Source organism: Anomaloglossus baeobatrachus, chromosome 2 (genome assembly GCF_048569485.1).
Source record: "Anomaloglossus baeobatrachus isolate aAnoBae1 chromosome 2, aAnoBae1.hap1, whole genome shotgun sequence".
Classification (NCBI taxonomy): domain Eukaryota; kingdom Metazoa; phylum Chordata; class Amphibia; order Anura; family Aromobatidae; genus Anomaloglossus; species Anomaloglossus baeobatrachus.
In genome coordinates this window covers 772,576,985-772,598,911 of record NC_134354.1, presented here as the reverse complement: position 1 = coordinate 772,598,911, position 21,927 = coordinate 772,576,985, and the positions used below count along the sequence as shown (strand labels likewise).

Here is a 21,927-nt window from a genome sequence, read left to right as displayed (position 1 = left end):
TAGAGAAAGTTTCCGCAAAAATTTCTTCTCTAGAATCTTCCGAGGATGTTTCCGCCACCTAATTGACAGCCTGAGCCGAAGCTGCCTCTGTAGTTTAGCTATAAAAATATCATTCACATCAGATCTGAGACAAGAGGCGGCAGAAGGCAGATATCTACGAACATCAATGGAACGGGTATGGGAAAAAAATCCTTTAATCCAGCATCTGTGTTGCCAGACTATAAAATATTCCAGATTATTCAGCGGTCACTATAAAGTAAACTCAATTGTAAAAAAATGTAAAAAAAAATAATTTTTAAAATTAAACATAAATGTTTGGGCATTTTTTATGAAGATTTCACATGAGATTATGCCCCTATAGTGCTGATTCTTTTTTTTTTTTTTGCTTCATTTTTTTTTTATTAACAATTTACATCTTAAATGGAGGAAGGGTTTAGGAATTACAGCTCTTTAATATGTAGCTGCCCATTTTTCAAGGGACCAAAAGTAATAGGAACATTATCTCCGAAGCATTTTAATGGGCTTATGGGCGATTCCCTCATTAATCCATCATCAGACGGTAAAAGGTCTGGAGCTGATTCCAGGTACGGCATTTGCATTTGGTAGGTGTTGATTTGAACCCACAATCTTCAGTCAAAGGAGCTCTAACTGGAAGAGAAACCGACCCTCATTAGGCTGGAAAAAAATATGAAATCAATCAAAGAGAAAGCAGTAATGTCAGGAGCGACTAAATTAACACTTTGGGTCATTCTGCAAGAAAAAAATAGAGTACTGGTGAGCTGGGAACTCAAAAAGGCCTGAAAGTCCATAGAGGACAACGGTGGTGGAAGACCACAGAATGCTTTCTATGGTGAAGGAAAACCCCTTCACAACATCCACCCAAATGAAGGTCATTCTCCAGGAAGTCAGGGGTTCAGTATCGAAGTCCACCATAAAGAGAAGACTTCATAAGAGCAAATACAGAGGGGTCACCACAAGGTGCAAAGCATTAAAGTATTAATCAGCCTTAAAACAGAAAGGCCAGATTAGACTTTACCAAAATACATCAAAAGAAGCTGCCAGTCCCGGAAAAGCAGCGGAGGACAGATGAGACTAAGACCAACCTGGGTCAGAATAAGAAGAAAGTCTGGAGAAGGCTTTGAACGACTCCTGATCCAGAGCACAGCACGTCCTTTGTAACACATGGCGGAAGCAGTGTGATGGCCGGGCGTGCAGGGCTAACTATGGCTCTGGGGCACTAGTGGTTATTGATGATGTGACTGAAAACAGAAGCAGCTGGATGGATTCTGAAGTGCACAGGGCGAAACATTCTGCTCATATTCAACCAAATGTAGCAATGTTAATAGGACGATGCTTCCCAGACAGATGGACAATGACCCAAAACATCCTGCTAAAGTGGAAAGGAGTGGAATATTCTGCAATGGCCGAGTCATCACCAGATCTCAGCCTCATCGAGCTGCATTTCACTTGATTAAGACCAAACATAGGTAGAAAAACCCAAAAAGAAGCAAAAACTGAAGTCACCACAGTGAAGGCGGCAAAGATCCACATCGGAGGAGACCATCGATGGTGACGTCCATGGCTGAAAAACTTCAGGCTGCCATTGCTGCAAAGGATTCTCTACAAAGTATTAAAAATGAACATTTTAATCATGGTAAAAAGGCTTTATAGAAAAATGGTTACAATTCCTCAACATTTCACTGAATTCTTTTGTTCAACCCCTTTATTGCCAGTGATGTATGCGACCCCCCAGTGAGATTATATATATATATATATATATATATATATATATATATATAAATAGTGATGTCTGTGTCACCAGTGATACCTGTTCCCACCAGTAATGTATATATCCACCAGTGATGTCTGTGTCAACAGTGATATCTATGCTTCCCAGTGATTTATACACTACCCAGTGATGTGTTTACCCCCAGTGATGTATATACCCCCAACCACCTCAGTGATGTATATATCACCAGCCCCTCCTGTGATGGATATTCCTCAGCTCCTCCTGTGATGGATATGCCACAGCTCTTCCTGTGTTGTATGTGCCCCAGCCCCTCCTGTGATGTATATGTCCCAGCATCTCCTGTGATGTATGTGACCCTAGTGTATCCTGTAATGTATATGCCCCAGCCCCTCCTGTGATGCCCCCTGCGTCTTTTGTCATGCATAATTGCCCTCCGCATGTCCTGTCATGTATATGTCCTAGCACCTCCTGTGATGTATATGCCCTAGCAGCTCCTGTGATGTATATGCCCCAATGGTTCCTGTGAAGTATATGCCCCCAGCCCCTACTGTGATGTATATGCCCCCAGCCAATCCTGTGATGTACATGACCTCAACCACTACAGTGATGTATGGGCCCCAGCACCTCTTGTAATGTATATGCCCCAGCCCCTCCTGTGATGTATGCCCCAGCCTCTCCTGTGATGTATATGCCCCCAGCCCCTCCTGTGATGTATATGCCCCAGCCCCTCCTGTGATGTATATGCCCTCAGCCCCTCCTGTGATGTATATGCCCCCAGCCCCTCCTGTGATGTATACAACACAGTACTAGTGTCTACTATGTGATATATATGACCCTAGCCCCTCCTGTGATATATACACAGCTGTCCCAGCGTCTCCTATGTGAGGTATATAATTTACAGAACATCACAAAGAGTTGACTGCACTCCAGACTGACATAAACCTGGAAAAGCAGTTGTGAGAAGCAACAACATCAGCACCATCTAACATCACAGCCGCATCAAAGAAAAGCAGCTCCAGCCATCACATTAGGGGTGAGGTAATTGTTTGACTAAACATAGCAGGGTCATCTTCAAGTTGACAATTTTGTGCGGCCCCGAACGATGGTAGAAATTTCCAAACGGCACTTGGCAGAAAAAAAAAGGTTCCCCACCCCTGGTGTAATATATAATATATTATATATATATATATATATATATATATATATATATATATATTATATTAAAAGCAAAAACAGAAAATGAGCAAATTCAAGTCATCAACTGAAGATGTGAACATGACGACCAGTGGAATTTGTAAAATGGAGCTTGAGTTGTGTGACGTTCCTAGGGGGTCACAAACTTTCTGAAAACCTTTAAAAAAGAACTTATAAAAGAGAGAATGTGCTGTAAGTTTGGGGCAGCTTCAATAAAAAAAACTGTTGTAGATTATCTCAGGACACATAGAGGACAGTGACTGTTTCCTAATACCTGGCACAAGGATATGAAAGAGGTTTTTATGGGTGACCTTTCCTGCGTTACTTGTCGCCCGCAGCATTATAGGATGGATGAGTATCAAAAGGATATAATGTTCCATCTGCCAGTCATTGTCTATGGTGTTATCAGCCGTCTCCTGACTCAGCCTCAATGCAACAAAGAAGAGGAATTATAAAAATACTCATTAAAACGTTCCAAAATGGCAATATAAAAGCTGTCGCTCTCCGGGCGGAATTATATGTTGTCAGAAGAGAAGAAAGATAGGTCTGATTACACAGTATGTAACTGTCAGACCAAAGTGACACAGCGACAAGAACTATACAACACGAGCAGATCAGAGAGAGAAGAAACCGTCCTGGAGCGAGTGAGGAACCGGAGCAAAATGTTCTGAAAGTTTAGAAGGCCGGGGTCACAGGAGGGTGTAATAAAACGCTCCCATTATCCATCGGCTTTTTTATCGGATTCCACGTGGTCGATTTCTAGGCTTATGTGAGCGAACACTTAAAATTACACCGTAACATAATGATGGATGGATGGATGGATGAGCATGAGTGGCCACTAGTCTTCAGCTCAGTGGCTGTACATGCACAATGCTTTATACTGTGAGCACCAGGTGGCGCCATAATATGTAAGCACATTTTCGAATATTTACTCAACCTTATGGAAAAGAATATTCACTATTTGTGTTCAAAACAGTGCACATTATATATACTGCTAGGAGGATTCTATATACCCTGACCTCCTCCTGCTAGGAGTATTCTATATACACCACCCTCCTCCTGCTAGGAGTATTCTATATACACTGCCCTCCTCCTGCTAGGAGGATTCTATATACACTGCCCTCCTCCTTCTAGGAGTATTCTATATACACTACCCTCCTCCTGCTAGGAGGATTCTATATACACTGCCCTCCTCCTGCTAGGAGTATTCTATATACACTACCCTCCTCCTGCTAGGAGTATTCTATATACACTACCCTCCTCCTGCTAGGAGGATTCTATATACACTGCCCTCCTCCTGCTAGGAATATTCTATATACACTGCCCTCCTCCTGCTAGGAGTATTCTATATACACTGCCCTCCTCCTGCTAGGAGTATTCTATATACACTACCCTCCTCCTGCTAGGAGGATTCTATATACACTGCCCTCCTCCTGCTAGGAGTATTCTATATACACTGCCCTCCTCCTGCTAGGAGGATTCTATATACGCTGCCCTCCTCCTGCTAGGAGTATTCTATATACACTGCCCTCCTCCTGCTAGGAGTATTCTATATACACTGCCCTCCTCCTGCTAGGAGGATTCTATATACACTGCCCTCCTCCTGCTAGGAGTATTCTATATACACTACCCTCCTCCTGCTAGGAGTATTCTATATACACTGCCCTCCTCCTGCTAGGAATATTCTATATACACTGCCCTCCTCCTGCTAGGAGTATTCTATATACACTGCCCTCCTCCTGCTAGGAGTATTCTATATACACTGCCCTCCTCCTGCTAGGAGTATTCTATATACACTGCCCTCCTCCTGCTAGGAGTATTCTATATACACTGCCCTCCTCCTGCTAGGAGTATCCTATATACACTGCCCTCCTCCTGCTAGGAGTATTCTATATATACTGCCCTCCTCCTGCTAGGAGTATTCTATATACACTGCCCTCCTCCTGCTAGGAGTATTCTATATACACTGCCCTCCTCCTGCTAGGAGTATCCTATATACACTGCCCTCCTCCTGCTAGGAGTATTCTATATACACTGCCCTCCTCCTGCTAGGAATATTCTATATACACTGCCCTCCTCCTGCTAGGAGTATTCTATATACACTGCCCTCCTCCTGCTAGGAGTATTCTATATACACTGCCCTCCTCCTGCTAGGAGTATTCTATATACACTGCCCTCCTCCTGCTAGGAGTATTCTATATACACTGCCCTCCTCCTGCTAGGAGTATCCTATATACACTGCCCTCCTCCTGCTAGGAGTATTCTATATATACTGCCCTCCTCCTGCTAGGAGTATTCTATATACACTGCCCTCCTCCTGCTAGGAGTATTCTATATACACTGCCCTCCTCCTGCTAGGAGTATTCTATATACACTGCCCTCCTCCTGCTAGGAGTATCCTATATACACTGCCCTCCTCCTGCTAGGAGTATTCTATATACACTACCCTCCTCCTGCTAGGAGTATTCTATATACACTACCCTCCTCCTGCTAGGAGGATTCTATATACACTGCCCTCCTCCTGCTAGGAGTATTCTATATACACTACCCTCCTCCTGCTAGGAGTATTCTATATACACTGCCCTCCTCGTGCTAGGAGGATTCTATATACACTGCCCTCCTCCTGCTAGGAGTATTCTATATACACTGCCCTCCTCCTGCTAGGAGTATTCTATATACACTGCCCTCCTCCTGCTAGGAGTATTCTATATACACTACCCTCCTCCTGCTAGGAGTATTCTATATACACTACCCTCCTCCTGCTAGGAGTATTCTATATACACTGCCCTCCTCCTGCTAGGAGTATTCTATATACACTGCCCTCCTCCTGCTAGGAGGATTCTATATACACTGCCCTCCTCCTGCTAGGAGTATTCTATATACACTGCCCTCCTCCTGCTAGGAATATTCTATATACACTACCCTCCTCCTGCTAGGAGTATTCTATATACACTGCCCTCCTCCTGCTAGGAGTATTCTATATACACTGCCCTCCTCCTGCTAGGAGTATTCTATATACACTGCCCTCCTCCTGCTAGGAGTATTCTATATACACTACCCTCCTCCTGCTAGGAGGATTCTATATACACTGCCCTCCTCCTGCTAGGAGTATTCTATATACACTGCCCTCCTCCTGCTAGGAATATTCTATATACACTGCCCTCCTCCTGCTAGGAGTATTCTATATACACTGCCCTCCTCCTGCTAGGAGTATTCTATATACACTACCCTCCTCCTGCTAGGAGTATTCTATATACACTGCCCTCCTCCTGCTAGGAGTATTCTATATACACTGCCCTCCTCCTGCTAGGAGTATTCTATATACACTACCCTCCTCCTGCTAGGAGTATTCTATATACACTGCCCTCCTCCTGCTAGGAGTATTCTATATACACTGCCCTCCTCCTGCTAGGAATATTCTATATACACTGCTCTCCAGCTGCTAGGAGTATTCTATATACCCTGCCCTCCTCCTGCTAGGAGTATTCTATATACACTGCCCTCCTCCTGCTAGGAGTATTCTATATACACTGCCCTCCTCCTGCTAGGAGTATTCTATATACACTGCCCTCCTCCTGCTAGGAGTATTCTATATATACTGCCCTCCTCCTGCTAGGAGTATTCTATATACACTGCCCTCATCCTGCTAGGATTATTCTATATACACTGCCCTCCTCCTGCTAGGAGTATTCTATATATACTGCCCTCCTCCTGCTAGGAGGATTCTATATACACTGCCCTCCTCCTGCTAGGAGTATTCTATATACACTGCCCTCCTCCTGCTAGGAATATTCTATATACACTGCCCTCCTCCTGCTAGGAGTATTCTATATACACTGCCCTCCTCCTGCTAGGAGTATCCTATATACACTGCCCTCCTCCTGCTAGGAGTATTCTATATACACTGCCCTCCTCCTGCTAGGAGTATTCTATATACACTGCCCTCCTCCTGCTAGGAGTATTCTATATACACTGCCCTCCTCCTGCTAGGAGTATTCTATATACACTACCCTCCTCCTGCTAGGAGTATTCTATATACACTGCCCTCCTCCTGCTAGGAGTATTCTATATACACTGCCCTCCTCCTGCTAGGAATATTCTATATACACTGCCCTCCTCCTGCTAGGAGTATTCTATATACACTGCTCTCCAGCTGCTAGGAGTATTCTATATACCCTGCCCTCCTCCTGCTAGGAGTATTCTATATACACTGCCCTCCTCCTGCTAGGAGTATTCTATATACACTGCCCTCCTCCTGCTAGGAGTATTCTATATACACTGCCCTCCTCCTGCTAGGAGTATTCTATATATACTGCCCTCCTCCTGCTAGGAGTATTCTATATACACTGCCCTCATCCTGCTAGGATTATTCTATATACACTGCCCTCCTCCTGCTAGGAGTATTCTATATATACTGCCCTCCTCCTGCTAGGAGGATTCTATATACACTGCCCTCCTCCTGCTAGGAGTATTCTATATACACTGCCCTCCTCCTGCTAGGAGGATTCTATATACACTGCCCTCCTCCTGCTAGGAGTATTCTATATACACTGCCCTCCTCCTGCTAGGAGTATTCTATATACACTGCCCTCCTCCTGCTAGGAGTATTCTATATACACTGCCCTCCTTCTGCTAGGAGTATTCTATATACACTGCCCTCCTCCTGCTAGGAGTATTCTATATACACTGCCCTCCTCCTGCTAGGAGTATTCTATATACACTGCCCTCCTCCTGCTAGGAGTATTCTATATACACTGCCCTCCTCCTGCTAGGAGTATTCTATATACACTGCCCTCCTCCTGCTAGGAGTATTCTATATACACTGCCCTCCTCCTGCTAGGAGTATTCTATATACACTGCCCTCCTCCTGCTAGGAGTATTCTATATATACTGCCCTCCTCCTGCTAGGAGTATTCTATATACACTGCCCTCCTCCTGCTAGGAGTATTCTATATACACTGCCCTCCTTCTGCTAGGAGTATTCTATATACACTGCCTTCCTCCTGCTAGGATTATTCTATATACACTGTATTCTATATACACTGCCCTCCTCCTGCTAGGAGTATTCTATATACACTGCCCTCCTCCTGCTAGGAGGATTCTATATACACTACCCTCCTCCTGCTAGGAGTATTCTATATACACTGCCCTCCTCCTGCTAGGAGTATTCTATATACACTGCCCTCCTCCTGCTAGGAGTATTCTATATACACTGCCCTCCTCCTGCTAGGAGTATTCTATATATACTGCCCTCCTCCTGCTAGGAGTATTCTATATACACTGCCCTCCTCCTGCTAGGAGTATTCTATATATACTGCCCTCCTCCTGCTAGGAGGATTCTATATACACTGCCCTCCTCCTGCTAGGAGGATTCTATATACACTACCCTCCTCCTGCTAGGAGGATTCTATATACACTGCCCTCCTCCTGCTAGGAGGATTCTATATACACTGCCCTCCTCCTGCTAGGAGTATTCTATATACACTACCCTCCTCCTGCTAGGAGGATTCTATATACACTGCCCTCCTCCTGCTAGGAGTATTCTATATACACTGCCCTCCTCCTGCTAGGAGTATTCTATATACACTGCCCTCCTCCTGCTAGGAGTATTCTATATACACTGCCCTCCTCCTGCTAGGAGTATTCTATATACACTGCCCTCCTCCTGCTAGGAGTATTCTATATACACTGCCCTCCTCCTGCTAGGAGTATTCTATATACACTACCCTCCTCCTGCTAGGAGTATTCTATATACACTGCCCTCCTCCTGCTAGGAGTATTCTATATACACTGCCCTCCTCCTGCTAGGAGTATTCTATATACACTACCCTCCTCCTGCTAGGAGTATTCTATATACACTGCCCTCCTCCTGCTAGGAGTATTCTATATACACTACCCTCCTCCTGCTAGGAGGATTCTATATACACTGCCCTCCTCCTTCTAGGAGTATTCTATATACACTGCCCTCCTCCTGCTAGGAGTATTCTATATACACTACCCTCCTCCTGCTAGGAGTATTCTATATATACTGCCCTCCTCCTGCTAGGAGTATTCTATATACACTACCCTCCTCCTGCTAGGAGGATTCTATATACACTGCCCTCCTCCTGCTAGGAGTATTCTATATACACTACCCTCCTCCTGCTAGGAGTATTCTATATACACTACCCTCCTCCTGCTAGGAGGATTCTATATATACTGCCCTCCTCCTGCTAGGAGTATTCTATATACACTGCCCTCCTCCTTCTAGGAGTATTCTATATACACTGCCCTCCTCCTGCTAGGAGTATTCTATATACACTGCCCTCCTCCTGCTAGGAGTATTCTATATACACTGCCCTCCTCCTTCTAGGAGTATTCTATATACACTGCCCTCCTCCTTCTAGGAGTATTCTATATACACTGCCCTCCTCCTGCTAGGAGTATTCTATATACACTACCCTCCTCCTGCTAGGAGTATTCTATATATACTGCCCTCCTCCTGCTAGGAGTATTCTATAAACACTGCCCTCCTCCTGCTAGGAGTATTCTATATACACTGCCCTCCTCCTTCTAGGAGTATTCTATATACACTGCCCTCCTCCTGCTAGGAGTATTCTATATACACTACCTTCCTCCTGCTAGGAGTATTCTATATACACTACCCTCCTCCTGCTAGGAGTATTCTATATACACTGCCCTCCTCCTGCTAGGAGTATTCTATATACACTACCCTCCTCCTGCTAGGAGGATTCTATATACACTGCCCTCCTCCTGCTAGGAGTATTCTATATACACTACCCTCCTCCTGCTAGGAGTATTCTATATACACTACCCTCCTCCTGCTAGGAGTATTCTATATATACTGCCCTCCTCCTGCTAGGAGGATTCTATATACACTGCCCTCCTCCTGCTAGGAGTATTCTATATACACTGCCCTCCTCCTGCTAGGAGTATTCTATATACACTGCCCTCCTCCTGCTAGGAGTATTCTATATACACTGCCCTCCTCCTGCTAGGAGGATTCTATATACACTGCCCTCCTTCTGCTAGGAGTATTCTATATACACTGCCCTCCTCCTGCTAGGAGTATTCTATATACACTACCCTCCTCCTGCTAGGATTATTCTATATACACTGCCCTCCTCCTGCTAGGAGTATTCTATATACACTGCCCTCCTCCTGCTAGGAGTATTCTATATACACTGCCCTCCTCCTTCTAGGAGTATTCTATATACACTGCCCTCCTCCTGCACGGAGTATTCTATATACACTGCCCTCCTCCTGCAGCATACGGTCCCTAGAATAAAATATTATTAGCCGCACACATCTTAGTATTCTTGGTCATTGTTTTCCCCTATCACAACCACCCCAATACCTACCAAAGCTGCAGTGTCCACATGTGGGCACAGAGGGCACCGCCGCCGCCTGCCACCCACATTCCTTCATATGAAATGTCACTATTCTGCCATCCGAGCATTCCAATATATAGTATTTTCACCCACTAATTTCCCAGCACTGCCAACATTCCTGCTCGTATAATAATTGGAACTTTGTAGGGTTTTCTGCACAGATGTAGCAGAGTTCAGATTGTTACTTGGCACAAGGGGACAATAACAGGGTTTTCACATAGTGCAGGTTCTTTACCATCACTGCTATAGCAGTCCTACACAATTAAATGACAAATTAAACTCTGCTACATTTACTTTTGGGACAATTCATGCTATTATAGGTAGATGAAGCAGAGTTGAGTTTGTTAGAGTCAGTCTTTTGTGCACACTACTATTTTATATTGATACAATAGAAATGCAAAAATGCAAATGTAGCAGAGTTGAGTTTGTAATTTGGCACACTTTACAGTGTATATATGGAGGTTTACAGAGTAACAATGCAGCCCACACAGAGTTAAATTACATAGTCAACTCTGCTACATCTGCATTTTGGAATTACAGCCAGATGAACACAGATGAGTTTGTCATTTGGTGCGATTCATGTTGTTGATACCTGTGCTACATTTTGGCATTGGCATAGCAGAGCTGAGTTTGAAATTTGTAATGTTCAGCTATTGTGATTTGCAAATCTACTACTGCATAGGCAAAGCAGAGCTGAGTTTGATATTTGGCATATTAATCTATGTGGTTTGAAAATCTACTACTGCATAGTTATAATGTTCTACCCATGCAAAGCTGAGCTGTGTAATTTAACATCTTCTTTGCATTTATTTTTTCGTACTGTGCTATGCTAATACATTGCCAGTTATATTATTGTAGCAGTCTAGGGTTTGTCATCTGGCACAAAATGAAAAAATATATTTATTTTTGCACTTGAGAGATGCTCTACGGTAGCAAAGCAGTCCCAAGGGGTTAAATTAAATTACAAAGTCAGATCTGCGCCATCTGTTCACCAGCCAGTACGATTATATCAGTGCAGCAGAGCTGAGGTTGTCGTGTGGCCCACTTTACAGTGATATAACAATGCGTATTTTTGTAACGAGACTGCATGTATTGTGGGTTAAACAAATCATTTTTGCCATTGGTTTTAATTAATGATTTTGCACGGTTTGTCTTCTATGGCCTCCATATTGTCTTCTCTATTGATGGGTGTAAAAGGAGGAAACAGTCTGTGAGCTTGTGTGTTATTTTAGCTCCTCCAAGACCACAGACCACATCAAAGCTGAGCTCATCGTGCTCTGAAAGCGACAGATAAAAGATTTACAAACTTTATTTCAGAAGGAGCTCACTGATGGATCCTTAGTTCGCTCATTCTACACTCAGCAAAAGCCCGTAAAAGCCAAAGGTTGCAACTTATTTAATGAAACACAATTTCAAAATTGATTTTTAGACCAAAATGCATGCACGTAAAAGAAAAAAACTCAGATGTCGCGGGCGGAGGAGGGGACGCCGCGCTCTCCCACTGCTCGGGTCCGGCTGCCGCGGCGGCTGCTGCGGCCTGCTGCTGCTGCTGCTCGGTGGCTCGAGCGATGGGCCGGATCCCGGGGACTCGAGCGGCGCTCCTCGCCCGTGAGTGAAAGGGGATTGGGTTTTGGGATAGTTTATTGTCCGTGACGCCACCCACGGTTGTGGTTGATTAAGTGGACACCACCGCTGCTCTGTATGGGGAGCCCAGGAGTGATGGTATGGAGCAGCCAGTTGTTGATTTACCCCTCCGTGGGTAGGGGGTTTGGTGGTCCCGGGGCCCAGTGATGGGGTTGGTATGTAGGACAGGCGGGTATGGGGCCTGTGGAGGTGCATGGGCGCAGAGACAGCGCTGTGCCGCACGGCACGGAGGTACTCACTCAGCCAGTTAACACGACACAGTTCTCGGTAAACAAACGGCTGGTTGGACGGGTCCCTCGGACGGTTACGGTGCTGATGTTCCCTGCAGTTAGCGGTGACGGCCTCTTCCCTGCACCTATGTATAGTCTTTTGGTAGCGATGGGTTCCCACCGGTTACCCGCTCCCCGACCAGGACATGAGCCGGAGGAGCCCCTCTTTGCCCGCAGGCGCTGGCCCTGGGAAACTGGTGCCTTGGCGGTGGCGGTGTCTCCCCTTAATGGTCGGACTGTTGCCTTCAATCGGGACTTGGTTGTTAGGAGACAGAGGTCCCCTTCACTGACGGATTTGGCAAATTATGGCGACTCCTAGCCTTGCCGGGATCCGAAAGGCCCCTGCCCTGGTGCTGACTGTTCTTCGTATACCGCTCCGGTACCGCCGGGCCACCACCCGTCCGCGGTCCTTCCAGCAACCTCCAAGCAGTCCCCCTGCAGACTATCACCGCCGTCTGCTGACCTTGCTGTCTCAGTCCGGGGCACACACCCGGACCAACTTCAGGCTTGCTTAACTGTTCCTTTTCTGTCACCACTCTTACTGTCCTCCTTTACCACTTCCTTCTACTTCACTCCCTAAAACCGATCTGCTTCTCAGACTCTAGTCTGACTTCAACTTCAACTCTCTCTGATCTGCCTGGTTTTTCCCGCCTCCAGGACTGTGAACTCCTCGGTGGGTGGAGCCAACCGCCTGGCCCACCCCCTGGTGTGGACATCAGCCCCTGGAGGAAGGCAACAAGGATTTTAGGTTAGCCTAGGTGTTCCTGCAGGAAATGTGGGGTGTGTGTGATGTTGTAACCGGTGACCCCTGGCTTGCGCAGGGCGTCACACAGACAGTTATCACATGGCCTAGCAAAATGCCCTAAGAGGATGAAATGACATAGTCAGCTCTGCTACATCTACTTAATGGCTTCTGTGAGAAGGCCGCCACCTTATCCAGACCGGATTTACTGTGACAATGTTCTCCATTCTATCATATATATTACATGGAAGCGAGTTCAGCTCTGCTACATCTACTTAATGACCTTTGTGAGAAGGTCGCCACCTTATCCAGACCGGATTTACTGTGACTATGTTCTCAGTTCTATCACATATTACATGGAAGCGAGTTCAGCTCTGCTGCATCTAGTTAATGGCGTTTGTGAGAAGGTCGCCACCTTATCCAGACCGGATTTACTGTGACTATGTTCTCAGTTCTATCACATATTACTTGGAAGCGAGTTCAGCTCCGCTGCATCTACTTAATGGCCTCTGTGAGAAGGCCGCCACCATATCCTGACTGGATTTACTGTGACTATGTTCTCAGTTCTATCATATATTAGATGGAAGCGAGTTCAGCTCTGCTACATCTACTTAATGACCTTTGTGAGAAGGCCGCCACCTTATCCAGACCGGATTTACTGTGACTATGTTCTCAGTTCTATCATATATTACATGGAAGCGAGTTCAGCTCTGCTGCATCTACTTAATGGCCTCTGTGAGAAGGCCGCCACCATATCCTGATCGGATTTACTGTGACTATGTTCTCAGTTCTATCACATATTACATGGAAGCGAGTTCAGCTCCGCTACATCTACTTAATTACCTTTGTGAGAAGGCCGCCACCAGATCCAGACCGGATTTAATGTGACTATGTTCTCAGTTCTATTATATATTACATGGAAGCGAGTTCAGCTCTGCTACATCTACTTAATGACCTTTGTGAGAAGGCCACCACCTTATCCAGACCGGATTTACTGTGACTATGTTCTCAGTTCTATCATATATTACATGGAAGCGAGTTCAGCTCCGCTACATCTACTTAATGGCCTCTGTGAGAAGGCCGCCACCATATCCTGACCGGATTTACTGTGACTATGTTCTCAGTTCTATCATATATTACATGGAAGCGAGTTCAGCTCTGCTACATCTACTTAATGACCTTTGTGAGAAGGTCGCCACCTTATCCAGACCGGATTTACTGTGACTATGGTCTGAGTTCTATCACATATTACATGGAAGCGAGTTCAGCTCTGCTACATCTACTTAATGGCGGTTGTGAGAAGGCCGCCAACAGAGCCAGACCGGATTTACTGTGACTATGTTCTCAGTTCTATCATATATTACATGGAAGCGAGTTCAGCTCTGCTGCATCTACTTAATGGCTTCTGTGAGAAGGCCGCCACCAGATCCAGACCGGATTTACTGTGACTATGTTCTCAGTTCTATCGTATATTACATGGAAGCGAGTTCAGCTCTACTGCATCTATTTAATGGCCTCTGTGAGAAGGCCGCCACCATATCCAGACCGGATTTACTGTGACTATGGTCTGAGTTCTATCACATATTACATGGAAGCGAGTTCAGCTCAGCTACATCTACTTAATGGCGTTTGTGAGAAGGCCGCCAACAGAGCCAGACCGGATTTACTGTGACTGTGTTCTCAGTTCTATCATATATTACATGGAAGCGAGTTCAGCTCTGCTACATCTACTTCATGACCTCTGAGAGAAGATCACCACCTTATCCAGACCGGATTTACTGTGACTATGTTCTCAGTTCTATCACATATTACATGGAAGCGAGTTCAGCTCTGCTACATCTACTTAATGACCTCTGAGAGAAGGCCGCCACCAGATCTAGACCGGATTTACTGTGGCTATGTTCTCAGTTCTATCATATATTACATGGAAGCGAGTTCAGCTCTGCTACTTCTACTTAATGGCCTCTGTGAGAAGGCCGCCACCTTATCCTGACCGGATTTACTGTGACTATGTTCTCAGTTCTATCATATATTACATGGAAGCGAGTTCAGCTCTGCTACATCTAGTTAATGGCCTCTATGAGAAGGCCGCCACCTTATCCTGACCGGATTTACTGTGGCTATGTTCTCAGTTCTATCATATATTACATGGAAGCGAGTTCAGCTCTGCTGCATCTACTTAATGGCCTCTGTGAGAAGGCCGCCACCAGATCCTGACCGGATTTACTGTGACTATGTTCTCAGTTCTATCACATATTACATGGAAGCGAGTTCAGCTCTGCTACATCTACTTAATGGCCTCTGTGAGAAGGCCGCCACCATATCCTGACCGGATTTACTTTGACTATGTTCTACATGGAAGCGAGTTCAGCTCTGCTACATCTAGTTAATGGCCTCTGTGAGAAGGCCGCCAACAGAGCCAGACCGGATTTACTGTGACTATGTTCTCAGTTCTATCATATATTACATGGAAGCGAGTTCAGCTCTGCTACATCTACTTAATGACCTTTGTGAGAAGGTTGCCACCTTATCCAGACCGGATTTACTGTGACTATGTTCTCAGTTCTATCACATATTACATGGAAGCGAGTTCAGCTCAGCTACATCTAGTTAATGGCCTCTATGAGAAGGCTGCCACCATATCCTGACCGGATTTACTGTGACTATGTTCTACATGGAAGCGAGTTCAGCTCTGCTACATCTACTTAATGGCCTCTGTGAGAAGGCCGCCACCATATCCTGACCGGATTTACTGTGACTATGTTCTACATGGAAGCGAGTTCAGCTCTGCTCATCTGCATTTAATTACTGGTGGTTTGTCATTTGGCACACATAGAACTGCAAGAAAATATGCAGCGATGGGAGAGATTAATCAACAGCCATTGTTGCCCGTAGCAACCAATCAGAGCTCAGCTTTCATTTTCAACAGTGCTTTTTAAACATAAAAGCTGTACTGTGATTGGTTGCTATGGATCATAACAACAGTTTGCTTTCACAGTTATCACCCAATTCTGGCCTAAATTGTGCCCAGAAAAAACTGGCATATGTGATCAGGCGCCAAATATATTATGGTTTTTTAGACGCTAAAGGAAAAACTGTGCTTGTTGCCACACAGTAACTTCAACCAATCACGGCACAGCTTTCATTTTTCAAAAGCACTTTATAAAATGTTAGCTGCGCTCTGATTGGTTTCTATGTAAAAAGACGATTTTTCTTTTTGACAGTTTCATAATTCTTCCCCCATTATCTATATATCCCTCAGAAATTCCGAGGAGGAGGACTGTGACCTTTATACTAGAAGCATTGGTTAATATATAGATTCTTCTCCTGTGGCCCTCACCCATTGGTTGTAAATATAAAACTCCACAGACATTCCTTTAAGTGGGGGCCACACCTGTAAAGACAGCCATGTATAGCGTTCAAACTGATGTAGCAGAGTCGAGATGTTATTATAGGATTTGTGCGCACAAAAGTAAAAAAAACAACGCTGTCAGCTCTGCTACATCTGGCCATATCTACATCCTAAGAAATATCCAGCAATCATTATCACTATTTATATATAAACCCATATATAGGGCTATAGGATATAGCAGAGCCGAGTTTGTCGTTTTTGCATCATTTGTGAGATTAATGGGGTATCAGCTGTAGACCCCCCCTTCTCTTGCCCTACTGGAGATACGATTCCTCGATGCCCGCTATAAACGAAAAAAAGGTCCATCATGGATATCAATGTGTCAGCTGATCCCAGGGGGCTCTAGACCCCCCACTACAATCCACTGTTGGAATGGGGGGAGCACCATCTAATGGAATGAGACCATGATGATTATCAAAGATGCGTATCCCATCTAAAAGCACACATATCCACATGACAATCTCAGCTCTGCTACATCTGAAATTCAGTCTATTTATCGTAACAGCTGCTATGCCCAAAAATAAATAAATAGGAACTAGTCAGTGAACAACTCGGCCCTGCTACATCTGAAATGCAGTCAATTTATCATGACAGCAGGTATGCAACCCCCAAAATAAGGGCAATGACAACCTCAGCTCTGCTACATATGAAATACAGTCAATTCACCGTAACAGCTGGGACTGATGGGAAAAAACTGAACAATGACAAACTCAACTCTCATCTATCTGAAACTATGTTAATTGGACAGCACGGTGGCTCAGTGGTTAGAACTGTACGGTTGGTTCAGTGGTTAGCACTGTAATGTGGCTCAGTGGTTAGCACTGTATGGTGGCTCAGTGGTCTGTAAGGCAGCTGAGTGGTTAACACTGTACAGCAGCTCAGTGGATAGCACTGTACGGTGGCTCAGTGGTTAGTACTGTACGGCGGCTCAGTAGTTAGTACTCTATGGTGGCTCAGTGGTCTGTACGGCAGCTCACTGGTTAGTACTGTACAGTGGCTCAGTGGTTAGCAATGTACGAAGGCTCACTGGTTAGCACTATATGCTGACCCAAGAAGATAGCAAGTTTGGTGGCTCAGTGGTTAGTACTGTACGGTGGCTCAGTGGTCTGTACGGTGGCTCAGGGGTTAGCACTGTACTGAAGCTCAGTGGTTAGCACCGTATGGTGGCTCAGTGGTTAGCACTGCAGTCTTGCTATATTGAGGTCCTGGGTTCAAATACCACCAAGGACAAAATCTGCAAGGAGTCTATATGTTCTCCCTGTGTTTCCTCCGGGTTCTTCGGTTTCCTCCCACACTCCAAAGACATACAAATAGGGAATGTGGATTGTGAGCCCCAACGGGGACAGTGATTATCACATCTTGAAGTGCTGCAGAATTAATAGTGCTATATAAGTGAGTAAAATAAAAAAAAAAAGTCATGACAGCCAGTATAGACGAAAAAAAAAATCTGAACAATGATGACAAACTCAACTCTGCTACGTGACAGCTGGTATTCACCAAAACAAAAAGGTCATTTAAAAACTACATCTGAAATACAGTCCACTGATCGTGACAGCAGGTATGCACAAAAAAACCAATTGCCAATAACAAACTCAGCCCAACTACACCTAAAATACAGTCAACTCTCCATAACAGCTGGTATGGACGGAAAAAACTGAGCAATGACAGACTCAGCTCTGCTACATCTGAAATGCAGCCCATTGACCGTCACAGCAGGTATGCCAACAAAAAACCCCATTGCCAATAACAAAGTCAGCTCAACTACATCTACAATAGTCAAGACTCCATAACAGCTGATATTGATGGAGCAAAACTGAGCAATGACAGACTCAGCACTGCTACATCTGCAATGCAGTCCATTGACTATGACAGCAGGTATGCACAAAAAAAAATGGCAATAACAAACTCAGCTCAACTACATCTACAATAGTCAAGACTCCATAACAGCTGATATTGATGGAGCAAAACTGAGCAATGACAGACTCAGCTCTGCTACATCTGCAATGCAGCCCATTGACTATGACAGCAGGTATGCACAAAAAAAAAATGGCAATAACAAACTCAGCTCAACTACATCTACAATAGCCAAGTTTCCATAACAGCTGGTATGGATGGAAAAAAATGAACACTGACAATCTCAGCTCTGCTACATCTGCATTGGTATAAATCTCCAGGCTGTGCCCATTGCTACTGGGTATCAGACTCACCAGGTCTCCTGTAAGTGATCTCAGTGCACAGATCTCCGCAGGATCCCCTGGATCATGTCTCCAGAGCCCTCCAGATGTTACTCGCAGCCCCCATCCAGGCGGCAGAGGCTGGCAGTGCCCATCGGTCAGGCTGGGCAGGTGGCTCCTGTGTGTGACCCCTCTCTCTGCTGCTGAGCTTGGAAAACTTCTCTGAACTGCAGGGAAACTTTTCCTCTGTTTCTCACTCCACAGTCACGTGACCTCTCCCACCCACAGGCTCCAGAACAAACAGCTCCAGTGGGAGCCGCCTGTGCCCCTGGAAGGGCTGTCCTGACACTTGTGCATGGAGTGTCGCCTGTAATCTGCCCCTTCTTAAGGACCCTTAAATCCTATACAATAAGACCCCCCTGGTCCACAGCCGGGGATGGGAACAATGCGGGGAGCACAATGGGGCTGACACATGGGGGCACCGGGCTCCGCACTCTCCCAGTGCCCTATATTGTGATGCATATAGGCACAGACAGGACAGGGCCCCTGTGCAAAAAGCAATATATGGGCCAATAACTCATCAATATTCACAATTCCACCTACTCTGGAGATAGGAATGGACCCCCCTTACCGCTTAGGACCACAGGTGTCACAAATGACACATCGGCCCCTGCATATAGTGCTGCCAGGGGCCACTACTGTGCCCATCGAGTGCCAGGGAGGCTGAGGGCAGTGGTGCTTATTCATCGGAGCCGGGATAATATGGGATTTATTGTGTCAGATATGTGTCAGATATATGGCGTATACCTACGTATGGGGATAACGTTACCTCTTATAGCGGGGTATAGGGTGAGGGTAGCCTGTGGAACCAATGATGGGCAGGGGGTGGCTGTGTTTGTCCTTTTTTCTTTATGACGGGGGCTCTATAGAATATTTTTTTCATTTTTGGGCGTAGTGTCACTGATTTGGCTAACAGAATGGTGAAGTGGCTAGTACTGTTATTGTAGCACTGCCAACTGTCTGTACAGTGCAATATGGACACACTGTGCTGTCACTATTATGGAGGCACCGCGCCCGTCACTATTATGGAGGCACTATACCTGTCCCTATTATGGAGGCACTGTGCCTGTCACTATTATGGAGGCACTGTGCCTGTCCCTATTATGGAGACACTGTGCTGTCACTATTATAGAGGCACTGTGCCTCTCCCTATTATGGAGACACTGTGCCTGTCACTATTATGGAGGCACTGTGCCTGTGCATATTATTGAGGCACTGTGCCTGTCCCTATTATGGAGGCACTGTGCCTGTCACTATTATGGAGGCACTGTGCCTGTGCATATTATTGAGGCACTGTGCCTGTCCCTATTATGGAGGCACTGTGCCTGTCACTATTATGGAGGCACTGTGCCTGTGCCTATTATTGAGGCACTGTGCCTGTCCCTATTATGGAGGCACTGTACCTGTCACTATTATGGAGGCACTGTGCCTGTCCCTATTATAGAGGTACTGTGCTTGTCCCTATTATAGAGGCACTGTGTCTGTCACTATTATGGAGGCACTGTGTCTGTCCCTATAATGGGGGCACTGTGTCTGTCACTATTATGGGGCACTGTGCCTGTCTCTATTATGGAGGCATTGTGCCTGACACTATTATGGAGGCACTGTGCCTGTCACTATTATGGAGGCACTGTGCCTGTCTCTATTATAGAGGCACTGTGCCTGTCTCTATTATGGGGCACTGTGCCTGTCTCTATTATGGAGGCACTGTGCCTGTCTCTATTATGGAGGCACTGTGCCTGTCTCTATTATGGGGCACTGTGCCTGTCACTATTATGGAGACACTGTGCCTGTCTCTATTATGGGGCACTGTGCCTGTCACTATTATGGAGACACTGTGCCTGTGACTATTGTGGAGGCACAAGTGACATCCGTTTCGCATTCCAAATATCGTGTGTGTTTTTTTTTCTTGCCCTCCATCCGTATGACAGGCGTTTTCTTTTCTCGCCCTCCTTCCGTATGACAGGCGTTTTCTTTTCTCGCCCTCCATCCATATGACAGGCATTTTCTTTTCTCGCCCTCCATCCGTATGACAGGCGTTTTCTTTTCTCGCCCTCCTTCCGTATGACAGGTGTTTTCTTTTCTCGCCCTCCATCCGTATGACAGGCATTTTCTTTTCTCGCCCTCCATCCATATGACAGGCGTTTTCTTTTCTCGCCCTCCATCCATATGACAGGTGTTTTCTTTTCTCGCCCTCCATCCGTATGACAGGCATTTTCTTTTCTCGCCCTCCATCCGTATGACAGGCATTTTCTTTTCTCGCCCTCCATCCGTATGACAGGCATTTTTTCTTCTCGCCCTCCATCTGTATGACAGGCATTTTCTTTTCTCGCCCTCCATCCATATGACAGGCGTTTTTTTTTTTCGCCCTCCATCTGTATGACAGGCGTTTTCTTTCCTCGCCCTCCCTCGGTAATGCAGGCGTTTTTTTTCCACGCCCTCCATCCGTATGACAGGTGTTTTCTTTTCTCGCCCTCCATCCATATGACAGGCATTTTTTCTTCTCGCCCTCCATCCGTATGACAGGTGTTTTTTTTTCTCGCCCTCCATCCGTATGACAGGCATTTTCTTTTCTCGCCCTTCATCCGTATGACAGGCGTTTTCTTTTCTCGCTCTTCCTCGGTATGACAGGCGTTTTATTTCTCACCCTTCCTCGGTGTGACCTGCCATTATCAGTGACCTACCCTCATATGTAACATGCCATCATCTATGACCTGCCCTCATCTATGACCTGCCCTCATCAGTTACCTGCCATCATCTGTGACCTGCCCTCATCTGTGACCTGCCCTCATCTATGACCTGCCCTCATCAGTTACCTGCCCTCATCTGTGACCTGCCCTCATCTGTGACCTGCCCTCATCTGGGACCTGCCCTCATCAGTGATCTGCTCTAATCAGTGACCTGCCATCATCTATGACCTGCCCTCATCTGTGACCTGCCCTCATTAGTGACCTGCCCTCATCTATGGCCTGCCATCATCTATGACCTGCTCTCATCTGTGACCTGCCCTCATCAGTGACCTGCCCTCATCTGTGACCTGCCCTCATCTGTGACCTGCCCTCATCAGTGACCTGCCCTCATCTGTGACCTGCCCTCATCAGTGACCTGCCCTCATCTGTGACCTGCCCTCATCTGTGACCTGCACTCATCTGTGACCTGCCCTCATCTGTGACCTGCCCTCATCAGTGACCTGCCCTCATCTGTGAACTGCCCTCATCTGTGACCTGCCCTCATCAGTGATCTGCTCTAATCAGTGACCTGCCATCATCTATGACCTGCCCTCATCTGTGA

At 45.8% G+C, this 21,927-nt stretch overlaps 1 protein-coding gene across 1 annotated transcript in view; it reads right to left on the bottom strand.

Moving 5' to 3' along the window:
* The window catches only part of PRSS23 (serine protease 23), a 60,277-nt gene extending 41,583 nt beyond the window's left edge, over positions 1 to 18,694 (bottom strand). Inside the window, exon 1 of the mRNA XM_075337555.1 lies at positions 18,610 to 18,694. The gene's annotated coding sequence lies outside the window, so the exon portion shown is untranslated. The remainder of the gene's footprint in view (positions 1 to 18,609) is intronic.
* Positions 18,695 to 21,927: the final 3,233 nt, after the last annotated feature.